Source organism: Zingiber officinale, chromosome 4B, assembly GCF_018446385.1.
Source record: "Zingiber officinale cultivar Zhangliang chromosome 4B, Zo_v1.1, whole genome shotgun sequence".
Classification (NCBI taxonomy): Eukaryota; Viridiplantae; Streptophyta; class Magnoliopsida; order Zingiberales; family Zingiberaceae; genus Zingiber; species Zingiber officinale.
The window spans coordinates 77,716,903-77,722,118 of NC_055993.1; the positions used below are offsets into that span (position 1 = coordinate 77,716,903).

General features: G+C 45.2%; 1 long non-coding RNA gene across 1 annotated transcript; it reads right to left on the reverse strand.

Moving 5' to 3' along the window:
* Positions 1-3,603: 3,603 nt before the first annotated feature.
* Positions 3,604-4,492, reverse strand: LOC121977631. Its single transcript, XR_006110980.1, has 3 exons — positions 4,312-4,492; positions 3,934-4,214; positions 3,604-3,663 (listed from the first exon to the last, which is right to left on the reverse strand). It is a non-coding gene; the product is annotated as an uncharacterized LOC121977631 (long non-coding RNA).
* Positions 4,493-5,216: the final 724 nt, after the last annotated feature.

The following is a 5,216-nucleotide window of genomic DNA, read 5'->3' on the forward strand; positions in this document are numbered from 1 at the left end:
CCCGTCCCTTAGGGTTAGCAGGGTGGGCGGGCGTTACAGCCACGAAAAATGCTTGAATGGTGGTTGCACCAGTTCAAAGCGACGCTCTGATACCAATTGTTAGATCGAGACACGCTAGAGGGGGGGAGGGGGAGAATAGCGCTCGTGGCTATCTTGTTCAATTATCGGAATCGTAAGAATTATCGGAGTAATTAAAATGCAGCGGAATAAAATAAACACAAAGACACAGAGGGATTTATTTCGTTCGGAGCCTAAGGCGACTCCTACTCGAAGGCCCGCGATCCTTGATCGCTTCCGGTGGGCAACAACTATAAGCTCGATAAGAATTACAGATTACAAAATGTAACAGCAATTAGAATAACTTTATACCGACAACTTAAAGAAGAGAAAAACGAAGCTCTGGGTCGTCGGAATGTTGCAACAGCACTTCGGAATGACTTTGTTAGAAGCACGTTGAAGAAGGAAAGCTCAGAACTTGATTCATTGAGATTCTGGTCGAAACCCCCTTATAAAGGGTGTTCAAGGCGCCTTGAAGGCTGTTCAAGGCGCCTCCATGCTGCCTAGTCTTCCGCGTGGATCATATCTGAACTGGTCGAACTTCATCCCTTGGAGGCGCCTTATACCCTGCTCAAGGCGCCTTCCAAGGCGCCTTATACTCCCTTCAAGGCGCCTTCAATGAACTTTCGCAGCCAGCTCAGCTTTTGCACCCGAGGCGCCTCCAAGCTCCATGGAGGCACCTCGGACACTGTTCATCCGAGGCTTTAGGTTGCTCCTTTGCACCTGCAAGATACGTTAGTCCCAAACAATATCCTGCAACACAAAGTTAGCACAATAAACATGATAAATGAAGTATAGACAGTCTCCGGACTGTCCGAGTCTGACTTCGGGTTTTCGACCGGAAACCCTAGGTCGACCCGACGCCTACTGTTCCCTCTACGGGGAACGCGTCCTCACCTACTCCACTCAGGAGATTTACCTGTTGCCAGTCGATCCTCCAGATCGACTGGACTTTTGCTCAGCACTCGATGCTTCCGGACTTTCTGCTGGACATCCCCGGCTAGTCCAGTCTTTCACCTGGTTCGCGACACCAGGACTTTCCACCTAGGGTTACCACCCCCTAGGACTTTTGCCTGAAGCCATCGACCTGCCAAGACTTTCCGCATAGGGTTACCACCCCCTATGACCTAGGGTTACCACCCCCTAGGGTTTTCCCTTTGCCTAACCGCAGCTAGGACTTTTCTCCACCTAGGGTTACCACCCCCTAGGACCTAGGGTTACCACCCCCTAGGGTTTTCACCTGCCTAACCGCAGTTAGGACTTTCCTGAAATACTCATTCAACATGTTAGATAACAGAGAATCTTAACTTTGAATCCCTTTGCCATTATCAAAACTTAGGTTCGATCGTCGGATGCTTCCTGCACCAACAAACTGCTGCTTTCTTCCAACGTGGCTCCCCCTTCATCGATGCTTTCGATGCTCATTTCGGAAGAGCTTAACTCACAATCGTCGTCTTGATGACTTGCCATTAGAGCAAGTCTGGAGAATGCCTCGACTTCCGACTCTGACGATGTATCGTCCTACATCGCCTTTAGGGCCTTTCGCTTTTGGATATGCTTCTTACCCTTCTCTTTGTCCTTGTTCTTAAGCTTGGGGTAGTTGTCCTTGACGTTGTCATGCCCCAGAGGAGTCTCTGTCCGAAGAAATTTCGGCAGCATCTCCCCTGTACGGCGGACAATCTGAAACTTTTCTACAAGCACTATATACCTCAGCCACATGCGGCTGGAATAATAACAATAAAAGAAAACAAACACCACGCAGTTAATATCAAATTCAGCCTCTGGCTGACACAACCACACAGTTAAAAATAAAGTAGCCCACTCGGCTGTACCAAAACCAAAACACAAAACTGCTAGCCGGCTAGGCTTACACAACCAATAACAAATACAAAACACCACATAACAACATCAACCCTCCAAAAATAAAACCAGAGTACAGAGCTAAACAAACTGATACATAAAACAAGCAAAACATACGTGAAAACGATAAGTCCTCTGATGTGACGTGGGGACTAGCAGACAGGATACTCCAAGCGACACCAAAACCAACCTGGTACCTGAAAAAGATAGTATCAACGGGGGTGAGTTCAACAACTCAGCAAATACCAATGGACATGAGTAGTAAGATATATCTAACAGCAACAAACATGGAATACAGCTTCCTAATCATATATAGGGAATACGCAAAAACTGAAAGGTAACTGAGGAAGCTGTACTCACCAGGAACTCCTATCCAGACAAAAGGGTCGTCAAACCGAAAGTGTCAATAATCCTGTATGCAGTCAAAAGTATGTATCCAACCAAATGCAGGCAACCAAATGCAGCAAACACAATCATAAAATATAAATGCATCAATGCATATGATGCTAATGATGCGTCCTGGTCACCCCTGCCACTCGATCATATCACACACAAATGGTGAGACCGAGTGGGTAGGGTCATGACAACTGTGCTGTCGTCACTACTCCCGATGAGTGACCGAGTGGACGGATCTTGTCGAACTCCTGTCCCGTGACCCCAAATCATAAATGGGGAGCTCAATGCTCTCAACTCCAGACACGATGGCGGGAGGTATCTCTGCCCACACTGAGTCACCTGACCAACGGAGCCAAACAGAGTCCACCGTCTGCCGGCTACTATGCTGCTACACTAAATGCCAGCGGAGCCAAACAGAGCGGAACTGACTGCCGGCTACCACGCTGAGTCCTCAGACCAACGAAGCCAAACAGCAGAACCGCCACACACCTGTCTGATATACCACTAATCCATGAGTGGTGGTGTGTGCAGTACATGTAACTGGCGATGTGCTCAACCATAGTAGAGCCGACAATCGCGCAGCATGCAATCATGATGCATGATACTAAGCATGGTCATAAACTGATCAACATAACCATATCCATATGTATAAAATGAGTACGGTAAAATCGATGGTCACATACCAAGATCTAGAGTACACAGTCAGATAAAATCTCAAAAAAAACCTATGTCCTGAACATAATAAGTATGGAATGTCCCGATCAGCGTAAAGAAAAATCTATATATACATAATATGGGTACCACAGTATCAGTATGTCAAATCCGATCTAGGGTATACTGGTCCTCTATGGTATAACAACCTAGATCCTAAACATATCCCCCTTCCATAGCATATGTACCAACAATATGCACATATCAAAAATCAAGGTCTAGATACACGAATCATATATGATATACAAATAGAGGTACACAAGCCAGTCATGGCATAAAATCTAAGTATCAGACAATCTCGATACACATGACTGAAACCAAAAGTCCAGAACCTAGTCCTAACCTCAGTAAAACATGGTATGTCACTTATTCTAGAAACTAAGATACTCATGGTAATACAGTACTCATGGCAATAAATCACATGATATAAGCACGGATACGTCACAGGCGATAAACCTAACATGCTATGGATATCAAACAGTGACATACCAAAGACAAACATGTTCATTGCTTGTAGCTATAAAGTACTATGCATATCCAAATGACGATATCATAAAAGATAAGTCAAGAGGTACCCGCCTCCGATATAGATCGAATCGAACCAACCCGATGTCGAGACGCCCGTCTCGAATCACAGTCCTGTAACAACACGATATACAGATTTAGCTAATTACATATTAATTAATTAGATAAATCATATTCCCGAGAAACTAACCTAAATCCAAATCAAATTTTGAACCTTAAATGGAATCATCAACTCCTCAATCATTTCATAACTAATTCATACAAATTAGAACTTGCAACAATTATAATCCCTCACAACAACGTAATCATATAATCTAGATTACATCATGATCTATAACTAAAATCAAAACCCTATTCATCACCTCATAAGAATCAATCACTTACTTTCTTTTCACCAAACCACTACTGTGATACACAGTCGAAGAAGTAAGAGCAGCACATCCCTCTCTTGATCAGCACAGAACCACAACTTGGTTGCTTAGAAGAACCACCCAAATCAATAACGTTCAACTTGGAGGACCAACAATTGTTCTCCAACATGATGATGCTTAGTCAACAACATGATCATCAATGTTGCATCAGTTTCTTGTGTTGGCTTCATGTTCCAATCAGCAATGCTCTTCATGGTCATAAGTCCAACACGAACTACTTCATGTTGCTGTTCACTGCCAATTGAACAACAAATTCCCAAAACTCACAATTGAAATCCTTACAATAGCATACCAAAATCTACATCTCGGTTGTAATTAACAAGACCATTACCTGACCTTCTCCGGTGATGGAAGCAAGCAACAGTGGCCGGAATGCTCTTCAAGTCCAGTGATCGTCACCGAGAAGAGCAACAACCCTCAGCCGGCAGTGAAGAACTAGCAGGGTCCGGTGGTGTCTGTTGGCGTCGACAGCGGCGCCAGGGCACAACAAGAAGACGGCAGCCGACACGAAGGCAGAGAGGGCTCTGTCCAGTGCGGCGACGACACTCTGCAAAGGAAGAGGCGTCGGCGGTGTGGCTCAGATCCACCGCACAGTGGTCGGCGCTCATTCTAGGGCACGGCTAAGGAGCGATTGTGGAGACGAGGAAGAAGTAGAAATGGGGGAAGAGGATCGGCTCAGTACCGGCATCTAGGGCAGAATCGGTGAGAAAAGGGAAGATTTCCCCTTGCCACAGCTTGTACTCGAAGGAGAAGGAACCGCCGGCGCTAGGAGGTTAGGGCACGGGGTGATTTTCGGCGGAGGAGATGAGAAGGCGCGTGGCGGAGAGGAGGAAAACGGCGAGAACTGAAGAAAAGGAAAAAGAAATAGAAAAAGAAAAATAAATCCAACTTTTCCTCGCTTAAATGGGTAATCCAAACAGGCTTTTCCCGGGCCCTATTTTTATCCCCGTTAACTCGTCCATACGAGTTCCGAAAAATTCCCGGAAAATTTCCAAAAATTCCAGAAAATTCTTTTATTAATATTCGCCTATTTTTGGTATTTTACAAACGTGCCCTTCTTCATCGCAGTGGTAGCAATGGATCACCCTTTTCTTTTTCCCCTGTGGATGGTGAGTAGATCTAGATTTACAAAGTTTCTTGAATCTTCTTACCATCATTACCATTTCCTCATCGTCGAGAGAAGATTCCGACTCATGTTCGTCTCTCGAAGCTTTGAGGGCGACATTGTTCTTGGGC